The 13,857-nt window shown below is 36.7% G+C and overlaps 1 protein-coding gene across 15 annotated transcripts in view; it reads right to left on the bottom strand.

Annotated features, from left to right (window-relative positions):
- Nucleotides 1–13,857, bottom strand: part of DMD (dystrophin) — a 1,118,883-nt gene that overhangs the window by 289,876 nt on the left and 815,150 nt on the right. The window lies entirely within an intron of this gene.

Here is a 13,857-nt window from a genome sequence, read left to right as displayed (position 1 = left end):
TTCTTCACAAACCATAGTCCTGGGATTCTGTGATGATCTATTCTCCCACTCAGGAGGGGAATGAAGCTGCATAACAAAAGCTGTACTCAGGACATCTCAGGAGCCCATTTACACAAGTGACTATGAATACACAAGCTCCAAATCTATGAAACACATTTCCTTGTGAAAATACTTGGGTTATCTCCCTTAAAAAGGGAAAAGAAAAGCTTCTGACATGGACACTTAAAAAATAACATGCCTAATAGTTCAGCTTTATTACAGATTGGAATTGAAGAGTTCAGGAAGTTATTCGATAAACCAAAAAGAATTAAAATTTTATTTTCTTGAAACAGCGAATTACAAAACTCACTTAAAGTACTTCAGTTGGGGATAAACACACCGTGACATCTACATAATTAATCTGGCCTTTCTGAGCTAGAATAGATCAAACAATAGTACTATCTATCTGAGACAAAATACGTAGAGATACTTATTAAAGAGGCCTCTATAATTATGACAACATTATTTAGTTTAAGGTAACATAAAAATCCTTTCATTACTGTGAGTTTACATCTTCTAAATGATGTTCCCATTTGAATGCAGACTATTGGTTGTTTCGTGAATAACAAAAAACCTCAAGCCCCTAAGGCTTAAAATATGAGAATTTGCTTCCAAAAATGTACCGAAAACTACAGTGTAAATCAGTGTCTCTTAAGGATGTTTTTTGTTCTTGTGGATATTCTTTAGTGGGATGTTTCCCACAGAAGGAAAGGTATATACCACTTACAGATATACGCCAAACAAAAAAGTTCATAAAGTCCAATTTGAATGTTTACTGTGTTAGAACTGACCCTGGCACCCCACGAACCTCTCACCTGCAGCTACTGAGTTACTGACTGCAGATGAGAAGGGTCAGAGAATTGCTATTGAATAATGTTCGACCGTAGAAGGCAATTTTTAAAGTATTCTTAACATTATCAGGTTTTTGTGCAAGGGCCCTGGAACATACAAAAGGCTTTCTCTGACTGGGTATTAATAGGAATATGCTTATGAAAATATTTAAGTGTTTTATAAGATAACAATGAGGAATCACAGTACAAAGTTCTTTCAAGCTAAGACTCTGCCTATAGCCTTGGAAGGCTTATTTCTGTTGTTTGAACTTTATAAAATCCTTAAGGTTCCAATAAACATATGGGATTCAACATAGGGAAAATTATTTTCTTCTGAAGTCCAAACAACCTTACCTGGAACCAGGAAGACAACCCTAGAAAAAAGAAATTAGTTCCAAACCCATAAAAATAGAGAATCAATGGCATGTGAAACAATTGTTCAAGAAAAGAATTTGCCCAAGTTTTGGAGAATTGAAGAAAAAAACTGATCACTACTTTGATCACTTGTATTTAAGGCCTTCAATAAGTAATAGCCAATAAATTAAAAAAAATGAAAATAATCGGATAAAAGGCTATTGCAAAGATTACAAAATATTCTGAAACATAAGAACATTTAGTATGGCTTAAAAATGTAAGCTTTGCCAGGAAAAAGTAATGTAATTGTCCTTACTGCACTCTGAATTATAATAGCATATTACGGAGTTCAGATTCTGATCTTTATCTTTTATATATCACTGCACCTACATACTGTGATGAATACATATTGAAAATGCCTAGATAGTCAGAACAAATGTGGCTCCATGTGCACTATTAATATCACTGTAGCACAGAAATATTAAATAATTAGTAACAATGACAAAAGCCTTTTTTCCCCATAGTTGAGTAGTTTCTGAAGCAACTCAGTTTACATTGCTCATTACAGCTAAATCCTGTGCCTTCTCCATTTCAGAGAGTAATCTCTTTTTAATGTGGCACTTCACCTCTGTACCCAGTTTTCTCTCTCCCCCTCTTCCTACCCCCCCAAGCTTGGCAACAGCATAATATCTTTATCGTAAGAGTCAGTATTTGAAATTATCTCAATAGGATTAATAAAAAATGTTTGACAATTAACAAATCTAGTCCAAGAAAAGCAAAATACATAAACAGGTTATATCCTGAAGTGAAACCCAAAACCTAATCACAGTGCTCCAGGCAGAAGTCCTCACTGTACTTCATTTACACAAGTTTTGCTCTTGCTTACTGGAAAGTGCTCCAGCATGGCTCCAACTGCTCCCAGTCCAACACTCTCAAATGAATAATTTAGGGCATGGTGAGATTCTACCAGTATGTAATTTCAAGGTTGCTATTCAATTTCTTTTTTTCATTACTACTATTCACTAAGTGCTCAATAGTGATTATATCACTCAGACAGACAAAGGAATTTCTGCTGGACTGACCGCAGATTTAGTAAGTTATTAGAAGCAATAACAAAGCAGCCAAACAGAAGATAACTACTTTTCAATCTGGTTATCACTGATTTAGTACACTGAGGGAAGAACAATGTCAGTGAAGGAGGCTGCTGGCTTAAAATTCAGTTTCGTTTATTATTATATTATTTTTTTCATAGTCTAGGTATTCTAGAGAAACAAAACCAAAAATACATTTCTTTTTCTTTGTTAAGAGTTCATATCATTGATAAGACAAATATAACTCTCTTCACTGAGTTTACTCTCCGTGTTTATAACACAACAGCAGTGGAAACAACAGAAGAGGAGTCTGAGAAGAAGCTGTCAGACACAGGAGAAATCATGTAGCCTTTAAACATTGGGGCAGCACAGAATGGTTGTCACTGGTAAACAGAATGAAAACGCCATGTTACTAGAAATATATATACCTTAGCTTATGCACATATGAGAAAAGCAATCATTCCATGTCAGTTTGCTAAGTACATTGAATTCAGTACATACTCCAAAAAAAAAATTGCACAAGTAAATAAACAGCAACAGAATTTGTAACATAGAAACCCTCCACTTCCCTTGTGGAAGTTTTCTTTCCTTGTCCAACAAATTACCTAAACTGCACTCATTTTGCTCTGTAAGACAGTGCTTTTCCAAAGCATCATTGTCAATATATTGATATTTTCCTATAAAAAGTAATTTTTTCACTGCAGGTTCATAGATTTGAAGACTAGAAGGACCAATATAATCTGACCTGCTGCAGAATATAACTGGAGAACAGCAGAATTATGGACAGTTATAGTTCACATTACCAAAAGAAGCTGCTGATACACTGATATTCGTTAGCTGTAAAATGAAAATAATTTTATATGCATCTTTGAGTATTTCAATTTACTTATAACTTGCAACAATGATCATGATGAAAAGACACATTGAGCTTGAAACCTAGCCAATTCTGAAAAATGACTTACAAATACTTTCATATTTTTGTCATAATCTCTTGAATCTTAGTTTTCCCCCTCTCCCTTCCTTTGTAGCAACATGAAAACCCAAGGCATTGAAAGAAAAGAGTAACTGAGCTCTTCATTCCTAGAGTAGTCTTTAAACCCTGGGGCAGCACAGAACAGCTGTCACTGGTGAATAGAATTAAAACATCAAGAAAGCATTTTACATCCTCTGACAATTATGACAACTGAATTTGTTAATGTCAGGCATAACCAGTTAAGAAACTGGTGGGTGAGGTCATTGTACTACATTCACAAAATCTTGCTACAGAGCTGGATGCAGCCCTGTCCTGAGTGTGGCTTGCATCGTCACAGGGCTGCAAGCACAACGCTTCATATGACAGTGCATGTACCAGCCACCACCAGAAGCAGAAGAAAGCAAGACACTGTAATATGCAGAGCTAAACTGAGTACCTAGAGATTGTAATATTAGAAAATGATGACAACATAAAAGCAGTAGACTTTTGGAATAGACAGGTTAAAACCAGCCCAAGGCCAGCGTTGTAGTTGGTTGCCCTGGAAGCATACTACCACAGCTTCAAAGGTGTAAATACAAGATTTTTTTAAATCATATGCTATCCTGAAAATTATTCCTATATCTCCCTAGAGATTACTCCTATATCTCCCTAGAGTTTAAACCATTTACAAAGTTGTTTTCAAAGATAAGTACATATTTTAAGTTTCAACTGAGTAGTCCATCAGGTTGGAGTAATTTCTGTTGGAGTTGCAGCCCCATAATATGCTTTTCTTTGAATGTTCTGGATAGTTAATTATTCTGTATCTCATCTTACTCCATATACTTTAATTTATACATTTATTCATAATAAGGTTTAGTTTAGTTAAACTTTTGTGGCTGTATAGAATACTAGTTTTTCCAATCCTAAAAATTTTAAGTGTGTCTTACTAAACAGTGAACAACTTTTCTGAGAGGCATGATGGAATGACAGTTAAAACACCACTTAAGCTTTGTCTTATCTTTTGGTTACCTTGCTTTTCATTACTGAACTGTTCTAAGCAAAAAAAACAAACAACCTTTCTTTTTTCTTTTTTTTCACCCTGGATAAAGGATTCATCTGAAGTTCTCCATTTGTTACTTCTTTCTTGCTGGAAGTGCTCCACCTTCTCTACTTCTGCTTTCCAGAACAGGAGGTGTCTGACCTGAGTCTTATTCTTCAAGAAGGAATAACTTTCATAAAGTCTATCATACAACATCCCTTGACAAAAAGATGTCAGCAGTCTTCTTACAAACAATCATGAATTTGTGAGAGACTAGTCTAGGGAGAACACTTCTATAGTAGATGCAGAGTCAAACAAGGATAAGTTTAGAACATTTATTTTCTAAATCCTGAAGTGCTTAAGGAGTGCTTACAGGAACAGTTATAACATCTACTAAGTTGCTGCCTGTAGGCTATCATTATGGAGTGGAGCTGGATAGGACAGAGTACACAGTAGCGAACAGTTGGAGACAGCCTACTCAATAGTTTATGCTTCATCTGTCCTTTATGTTTTCCTGTAAAGCAGTATTTCTCTCAACCTTTTTCAGAGGCTTATAGAAGTCATACTTCTTAAACAATGACCTTAGAAAGTTGTGGCAACACTTTAACTAAATATGGAAGAAGAGCAATAATGTGTCATCTAAGACATTTTATACATCCCTTTGACGTCAGTAATGTGATGAGAGGATTTTGCCAATAAACCCCAAATTAATGGTGGGGTGGCAACTAGCTTATTGTGAAGTCTGTCATTTATGCTAATAAGATGTCAGATGTAGCTTTTGTACTATTATTTATAGAAATATTATTTCTTATCATGTATGTATCATAATGCATAACAACAGATTTTGAAAAATGTATTTATAGAAATTAAGCTGCATATAATCAAGTGAATAAATAATACCTAGGAAGGAAGGAAGGAAGGAAGGAAGGAAGGAAGGAAGGAAGGAAGGAAGGAAGGAAGGAAGGAAGGAAGGAACTGTAAACCTGTATACTACTGTGCAGTATTCTAGTTTCAAAGAACAGATGAAAGATATTACCAGGAAGGAGTGCTCACTTGTCTTTCTGGCATGATGAAGAGCAACGAAAATGTACCTGAAAGACCTGTAAAGGCATGAAAGCCCTGGGAAGAAGAATGTTACCTTCTTTGAATTCTCAGAGGCTAAGAAAGACAGGCAATAAGAGAGATTTCAACAGATTTAAATGTTGTTTTTTTTAAAAAAACACACACTTATAAACTCATTTTGTAGTTTGGTACTTTTGGAGGGGCAATTATTTCCAGCTATTCCAACTCTATGATTTAATTTTGTTTTGTTTCACTAGGGTAAGCCTATTTTTCTTTTATCTAAAAATCACTGCCATATGATCAAGCTAATGAAGGTCACTCTATTCCTTTGCAAGTGTCTGATCAAACAGAATGAACTGAAAACTGTCAAGTGGTTTCCGCTAGGCACCAAGTGAATAATGCTTTGACACTCTGAAGCATGCTTTATACCTTGCTATATGGAGTGGGAGTTAGAGACCAGACTAAGCCGGTAACACATCTAAAGAAATCAGTTTCTTTTAACAGGCAAAAGCAACTTCCGTGACTGAGCACTGAGAAGGGCATGCAAGAGCTTATTATTTGGAAAACAGGTCCTTCAGAAAGCATTCACAAGTTTGTCAGGTTTTTATAGAAGTATTCATGTATATAATATTTATCACCTCTCAAATGAAGTTTTCACAGTAATTTTTTTCACTAAATGAAAAAGGGAACTGATTATGGTATGTATGATGTGGAAGAGAATTTGCCTTGCATTTTAATATGTTATACAATCTGTAAAATTTTAATGTGACAAATAAACACTTAAGGAGAAATAAGATTCTTCAGAATTAGTATGACATAGGTAACAAACCTAAGTGTAGTTTTGTTAGAGGCCTACAGAAACAAACATATGTATATGCATGTATACACAAGTATTGACTAGGTGTATGGACAGACAGATTAGGGATAAGCTTCTGATATGTCACTATATAGCCACCAGAGCCTTAAGAAGTAGAGCAGGACATTTATGGAGCAATGGACTACCACAGTCAGTCCCACTGCTCAGGCAGGGTACAGAGTCAGCAGTGATTCATCAATGACCCCAGGAGCAGGATTCATACGGACAAGCCACCAGAAGTTAACTATTTCTTTAAGAGACTCCCATATTTGGATGATATCAAAATACAACTTTGTAGTAACATTGTACTAACTGGAAAAACAATTTGTTTTATCAATTTCCTTTGTTGTATGTACAAAATAGCTATTGCATTATTGAATTTACGTAATTTCTTAAATACTCATCACATAATCATGAAGACTTACATTAGATTTAGGAATTATATTTAGACTGATGGAAGGTACCCAAACTGAAGCCACAGGATTAAGGCTAATCTGATTAATAAAATGAGTGAATACCAAAGTAATCCAATCCTTTCAGTTTTAGATTTATAGAAAAGTTTTCAAAGAACTTAATGGGAAAAAAATCATTAATTTCTGTCTGTCTTAGTATTATAAGAATTAATTAGAAGAGACTAGGTAGTTAAGTATTTATCTTTGCCCAAATGTCCGATATAATTTAAAATCACGAAACTAATTTTTGTTCATGGATGATAGCTTTTGTAATAATCAACCTACTTACAAAATACTTAAGAAAACTTTATTTTTCCCCCAGAAGAAATATGACTTGTATGTGCCTGTATTTAAAAATGGGACATTAAAATTGGTGAAATGATATTCTACTTTCTCTAAACATAAACAAGAATGCTATTAGCATTATTAAAGTATACCGGCTTTCATATACTAACGCTTTCATTGGCTTCCATAATTACTGATGCAGAAACATAATGGTAGGTCTGTCAGTTGAAGTCCTGAAATGTGTGAAATTCATTACCTACCTAATGAAGCATACAAACAATGTATTTCAGAATTCTTAGTACCAGATAACTTTGTATTGCCATCATACATTCATATTTACACCGTATATTTTTAACGTCAACAGCCTACTAACTCCTACTGAGTTTAGGAGGAGACTTGCTTTAAAAATGTATCTGCGTTTGTTAATCTCTACACTGTTTTGCTTTGGTTTTGATTTAATAGATCCAGCTCTGACTGTATGGAAAAGACTGTGGGAGATCTTAGTGTATCAAAATACCTAGAAAATTAAGATGGACTTTGGAATTCTGCAAATGTGTGAATATCAGGCTCCAAGTTACTGAAGCAAAGTTTTGTATACTGTTTATATTTCTGTTTTATTCTTCTAGAAGCAAAATTTCCTCAGGCGAACCTCCACTTCCCACAAAAGCCATAAATCCAAAATTCAAAATTCAAAGACTGCAACTGGTTTTGATTCATTTTACAACAGATAAACATAAAATCTCTTCCTTCTGTTATTTCACATTAAGTATTATATGAGCTATACAATAGTATCATCAAAAAGCTAAGATTTTGTTTTCTATAACTTTCAAGGTCCAAACCCTTACCGCTGTAATACTAATTAAGCTGCATCTGCAAGGGTAAACTGGCACACTTTGTGAAATGGCCAGTAAGAGACACAGTGGCTCCCATTTGTTGGTCTTAACTCTGAGACCATCTGCTAGGCTACAGCTAGATATACAGCTTCCTCCATTTCAGAACAGCTGACTAGAAATTCCAGCAGACAGAAGCTTATAGACTCAGAGTAACATTTACAGAATAGATCATGTATTGTACCTGTGATTTTGGTAAAATAGTTACTTCTCTTACAATAATCTTTGTGATAGGAGAAAAGCATTAGATGTCACAAAACTGTAAATTAAAGACTGTATTTCTGGCCGAGACAAAACCAAACTTTTCTCTTTTTTTTTTTTCAGATTTACAATTACACCAATAGTAAAATTGCTTTAATATTGAACTAAGTATTTCCAAAGGCACATTGACATTTCCACATGACTTACACCTCATTCTGCTTGCCCTCTCACATTTGTACCTATTTATTTTCTACATACTCCAGAAGACGCTATCAGTCTGCTATGGGTTAATCCACACTTTTTGATGCACAGAAAGATAGCTTTATGTGCTTCAAAGTAAATATCCAACAGAGTCAACTAAGGAAGTAACACACACTGCAGAAAAAATTTTTCTTCTGAAATTTTGAAAACATTTAAACATTCTGAGCATTTTGAGCATTCTCTGTGTAGCCATACTGCTCCACATTTTTATTTTTTTTTTTTTACTAAGCACTGATTAGAAAATGAAGGGCCTATCATAAAAATGCTGGTACATGAACTATTCCAGGAGCACAGCTCTGCAAGCATAGCAGCATGTAAGAAAAAAAGTAACATTTTTTTTCCTATTTTTAATTCACAGAACTAGTTCCCAAGGTCACATGAACTGGGTCCCAAGTGATGAAGCCTGGTATGACACACACATATATGTGTTTCTTAATAACTAAAAAAGCTATACAAATTACAGCTGTATTTTATGAATAAAACCCCCCACAAAAACCGAACATGCCATATCCATCATCTTAGTCCACTATTTTAGTTGACTAATAAAAGAAAAAAAAAAAATTGCCAATTACACCAATCTTGAAAAAAAGAAAGACACCAGAACCTGCCTTTTATTGTGTTTTTGGTTTGATAAGGTGTTTGGTTTGTTTTGGGGTGTTTTGTATTTTTATGTTCTAATCAGAAGTCTGTGCTGCTTTGTTCATATTCTCTTTGTTACTCCAACACAGATCATAACATTCATGAGACTCATGAGACGTTAAATGGACTAAACTTAATCAACATTAGACAAACCAACATACTTCAAAGTAATTACTCTGATATGGCTGAAACTCAGCAAATTTTGAACCCATCACACTGCAGCTTTAGACTTGACATTAGGAAGCAGTGCTCAACATCCTGCTTGCAGGAAAATGTATAAAATGGAGCAAAGAAAATGTAGCCAAAGAACAGACTCAACCATTAGAGAATCACACAGAATCACAGAATCGTTAGGGTTGGAAGGGACCTCTTGAGATCATCCAGTCTAACCCCCCTGCCAAGGTAGGGTCACCTAAAGCAAGTTACACAGGAACATGTTCTGGTGGGTTTTGAATGTCTCCAGAGAGGGAGACTCCATGACCTCCCAGGGCAGCCTGTTCCCGTGCTCTACCACCTTCAACATAAAGAAGTTCTTACTCATGTTGAGGAGAAACTTCTTTTGCCATCTCAATATAATGTTGCAGTGAAGAAAGCCAAATGTTGAAAAAGCAAACATTCAGAGAGAATCATAATACTGGAAATGTAATGAATATTCTGCAAAATTATTACAGCTCCTAATCTGAAATGCTGCACTCATTTCTACACTTAAGAAGATACAGCAGACATAAACACAGTCTGACACCTCCAGGAAAAACTTCCATGGCACAGGCGTTTCCTCCACTGTATGCAGGTTCCCATCCAACTAAATTATAATGAAATAAAAACTTCTAAATATTCTGCTTCAGGCTTTAAGCTTCATCAAGCCCAGATGCCACCACTTTCTCACCATGTATCAATCAGACTGTTCAACATCTATTCTTCTTTGCTGTTACTCAGCTAGGGATTGCCCTCTTATGGGTCATTGTTTCACCTATCACGCAATAAGCCTGCTGATAAGAGAGAGGAAACATGAGCAGCTAATCTTCAGAATTTTTATGCTATTTCCCCTTCCCTCCCTTTTTGGCATGATAAAGGCTGACACAATTCTATGAGCACTGCTATCCACTAAACAAGGATAATAAAATTAAATTCTTTGAATTACCTACAGTATTTCTTAAGTCACCATAATAATGATTTTGTATACATAAGAAAATGAAACCACCAGCTGATGCAACCACCCAGCAAAGTCTTAGGACCTCTCTCACACAGGCTAAGCTGGTATTTACTCAGGTTGGACTTGCAAAGGAGCTTTGGGGCTGTGCAAATCACTCTCTTTGTTATTGGTTTATTCCCAACTCAAGCAAAACTAAAACCACAATAAATTTATATTAAGGATAGCCAAAGTAAAATCCGTAGGCCAAACATATTCCAGGGTGCTTAACTTGATTGTCTGAGAATAACTGCAGGTTCCAATACATGTTCTTTGTGTATTGCATTAATTTTAGAAAAAGAGATGGGACACAATGTACACCAAAATCTGCATTTGCCTGATATCACTGATTATGTGGCATCTAAATTTAGCTTGTAATCTCTTCAGAGCAGGACCTTTGTTTCCTGTTTGCTCTGTAATTATTACAGAAAATTATATTCTGGCAAAAATGAATATACACTGTTCTGACACAGTTTTTCAAATAACTGTGGACATTATATGTTGCCCATCAAACAGTGGATAAAACGTCAGTGGACGAGTAAATTGATCACATTCTGAAAACTCTATTTCTGAACAATTCCTTTTTTGTTATTTCCTTTTATTTTCATTTTGAGTAATTTCTTGCAACATAACTTCCATTTGCATCATCATGGATAAAAATAAAATAAAATGGATATTATTACTGTTTACATGTCTGCTTCTAGTCAAATTTACAATGTCCTGTGAAGCTATTATTTCTAACACAGTACTACCTTGAAACACTGGCCAAAACAGAAAAGACTTAGGTTTGTCATAGTCAAACAAAACAGGTTAAAAAACGTAATCTTCTGAACACGTACGGCAGGCAAAGGCTGGGGGTTAAGACATATTATCCCACCTTATCTAAGTAAAGAACTGAACATACGTAATTAAGATTTTTCTGGAATTACAAAGGAAGTCTATAGCAGATCTGGAAATTATCAAGACCATCCTCACTTCTGATGATGTAGGAAGTTTGCTTTTATTGTATTTTCATTGATCCCAAAAGGAAAAACAAAACCAAACCCATACGCTATCACACAACTGACCTTAGGCATAAATGTTTGCCAGGGAACTAGGAAGAAAAATGAAGAATGGCAAATATTGCTTGGAAGCAGTCATATAGTTGTAAGGAAGGAATAAAAAACCCCACTTGCTTTGCTGTGCTAGCCCACATCACCAGAAGGCTGCCTCAGTCTTTGCAAGCGTTCTCTCTCTACTTTCCATCATGCATACGAGGCTTTATATTCATCCCAGTAAACAACAAAAACAGAACTAAAATCCAGATAAATATTAAAAACTGACTGAAATTCAATATTTAAAAGATCAATTAAAATAAAATTCTTAAAGCTATTATCTAAAAAGAAAATAAAACTGTATATAAAGAGAGTGAAAACTAGGAAGATGATGAGGCTTTTGGGGGTAAATAGGGTGCTTTTGTTAAAAATGGAGCTTTATATCTGTCTTCAAGAAAAAAGGAAATGCATCCAAATCATATGATGCAATACTTTTGAGACTTTCAGACTTCAATTGTGCGAAGTAGTCATAGCATTTAGCAAGAAATAGAAACCTATTTAAAAAAAGAAAAAAAAAACCAAAACCCCAAATAACCAACAAAAAAACCCTCAACATGATCTTGAGCAGCTACACACACACAGATTTTAAGGTTAGACAGTAATTTTATTGATTTCCTAAATGGACCTTATATGAACACAGCAATGGAATTTCATCAGTAGATAGGGAATTTAAATTGCTTATAAAAAGAGTCTTTAACTTTGAAAAAAATTCTTAAAGTACAGAATGCTAGTACAGTTATAAATAATAAGCAGTTGTTTCCCTCACTTTCGGAGCTTGATCATTTTGGATATGCACTTGCAATGGAGATGGGCTACAAGTATGGTATAAGTAAGTGGTCTAAATATTTTTAATGACAAATTATTAATACTACTCCATTTAATGTAGAAAATTGAGTCTTTCTGGTTTTACTGAAAGAGTAAAAATATTCCTTCTGATTATCTGGCCATAAGTTCATAGAATCATAGAATCATAGAATCGTAAGGGTTGGAAAGGACCTTAAGATCATCTAGTTCCAACCCCCCTGCCATGGGCAGGGACACCTTGCCCTAAACCACGTGGCTCAAGGCTCTGTCCAACCTGGCCTTGAACACCGCCAGGGATGGAGCATCCACAACCTCCCTGGGCAACCCATTCCAGTCCTTCACCACCCTCACTGTAAAGAACTTCTTCCTTATATCTAATCTAAACTTCCCCTGTTTAAGTTTGAACCCATTACCCCTTGTCCTACCACTACAGTCCCTAAGGAAGAGTCCCTCCTCAGTGTCCTTGTAGACCCCCTTCAGATACTGGAAGGCTGCTATGAGGTCTCCACACAGCCTTCTCTTCTCCAGGCTGAACAGCCCCAACTCTCTCAGCCTGTCTTCATACAGGAGGTGCTCCAGCCCTCTTATCATCCTCGTGGCCCTCCTCTGGACTCGCTCCAACAGCTCCATGTCCTTTTTATGTTGAGGACACCAGAACTGTACGCAGTACTCCAAGTGAGGTCTCATGAGAGCAGAGTAGAGGGGCAGGATCACCTCCATCGACCTGCTGGTCACGCTTCTTTTGATGCAGCCCAGGATACGATTGGCTTTCTGGGCTGCAAGCGCACACTGCCGGCTCATGTTAAGCTTCTCGTCAACCAACACCCCCAAGTCCTTCTCTGCAGGGCTCCTCTGAATCTCTTCTCTGCCCAACCTGTAGCAGTGCCTGGGATTGCCCCGACCCAGGTGTAGGACCTTACACTTGGCTTGGTTGAACTTCATAAGGTTGGCATCGGCCCACCTCACAAGTGTGTCAAGGTCCCTCTGGATGGCATCCCTTCCCTCCAGCGTATCAACCGAACCACACAGCTTGGTGTCGTCGGCAAACTTGCTGAGGGCGCACTCAATCCCACTGTCCATGTCGCCGACAAAGATGTTGAACAGGACTGGTCCCAACACCGATCCCTGAGGGACACCACTCGTTACAGGTTTCCAACTGGACATCAAGCCATTTACCACAACTCTTTGCGTGCGGCCATCGAGCCAGTTTTTTATCCCCCGAGTGGTCCATCTACCAAATTGATGTCTCTCCAATTTAGAGACAAGGATGTCATGCGAGACAGTGTCGAACGCTTTGCACAAGTCCAGGTAGATGACGTCAACTGCTCTGCCCCCGTCCATCAGTTCCGTGGCTCCATCATAGAAGGCCACCAAATTGGTCAGGCAGGATTTCCCCTTAGTGAAGCCATGTTGGCTGTCACCAACCACCTCCTTGTTTTTCATGTGCCTTAGCATGTTTTCCAGGAGAAACTGTTCCAAGATTTTGCCAGGCACAGAGGTGAGACTGACTGGTCTGTAGTTCCCTGGGTCTTCCACCTTCCCCTTCTTGAAAATGGGGGTTATATTACCCTTCTTCCAGTCATCGGGAACTTCACCTGACTGCCAGGATTTTTCGAATATGATGGACAGTGGCTTAGCAACTTCATTCGCCAGCTCCTTCAGGACCCGTGGATGGATTTCATCAGGTCCCATGGACTTGCGCACGTTCAGGTTCTTGGAATGTTCTTCTGCCACTGACAAGATGTAAGTCAAACCTCTTCAGCATTCATTATTTTCATATTTTAAAGTATTATATATAAATGTTAATTAGCATTTTGCA

Source organism: Strigops habroptila, chromosome 2, assembly GCF_004027225.2.
Source record: "Strigops habroptila isolate Jane chromosome 2, bStrHab1.2.pri, whole genome shotgun sequence".
Lineage (NCBI taxonomy): Eukaryota > Metazoa > Chordata > Aves > Psittaciformes > Psittacidae > Strigops > Strigops habroptila.
Note: the sequence above shows the minus strand (reverse complement) of the source record. Positions and strands in the feature narration are given on the sequence as shown.